Genomic DNA, 1,046 nt, shown 5'->3' with positions numbered 1-1,046 from the left:
GCTACCCCTCTTCTGACCTTGTCAAACACCTAAAGGGACTCCCTTGAAGCTGACTCTCAAAAAGAAACACCAACAGACACAAACTTGAACTTCAAAGGATCTAGCTCTTGAAAACTCTCAAGAACTCTCAAGAACACTCAAGAACACTCAAGAACATTTAGAAAAACGAAATCACTCTCTCCTTTTAAAGCTCAAGAACACTCAAGAAGGCTCTCTCCTTCCTTGTTCCTGATCCTGGGATAAACCTATCCCTAGCTTCTCCAACAACACTCTCAGTATTGTTGCCTTATTAGAGGGAGCTTGAGATAAATCCTTCAGATCCTCCCACTTCTTTTCTTCATAATACCCTTTGTCTCAACAAACTTCACCTCTCTAGATAACAACACTCTCCTTGCATCAGGATCATAGCACTTGTACCCCTTCTGAGTTATTGAATATCCAATAAACATTGCCTTAGTGCTCTTTGCCTCCAGTTTGTTTCTCTGCTCTCCTGGAACCATGACATAGCACACACACCCAAAAACTCTTAGGTGATCAATGTGTGGCCTGTTCTTGTTCAACACTTCAAATGGAGACAGATTCTTCAATATCTTGGTTGGTACCCGGTTGATGAGATAGCAAGCAGTCTGCACAGCATCACTCCAAAAGCGTTTTGGTACATTTGCATGAAACATCATCGATCTAGCAACTTCCATCAAGTGCCTGTTCTTCCTCTCAGCTACACCATTCTGCTGTGGTGTATAAGGGCAGCTAGTCTGATGTACAATCCCATGCTTGGCTAGATGACTCTTGAAGGCATTGCTGATGTATTCACCTCCATTATCTGATCTTAGTACCTTCACAGTAGCATTGTATTGATTAGTAACATATGCTTGGAAGTTTATAAAAGCTTCTAGCACCCTATCTTTGGATGGAAGCAAGGTGAGCCATGTATACTTAGACTTCTCATCAATGAATGTCACAAAGTACTTCTGGCTATCCCTAGACACACAAGGAGCTGTCCACACATCCGAGTGCACAAGATCAAAACAATGCTCATAGGTAGT

Source organism: Brassica napus, unplaced genomic scaffold, assembly GCF_020379485.1.
Source record: "Brassica napus cultivar Da-Ae unplaced genomic scaffold, Da-Ae ScsIHWf_1605;HRSCAF=2218, whole genome shotgun sequence".
Taxonomy (NCBI): Eukaryota; Viridiplantae; Streptophyta; class Magnoliopsida; order Brassicales; family Brassicaceae; genus Brassica; species Brassica napus.
This window is presented reverse-complemented; position numbering follows the sequence as displayed.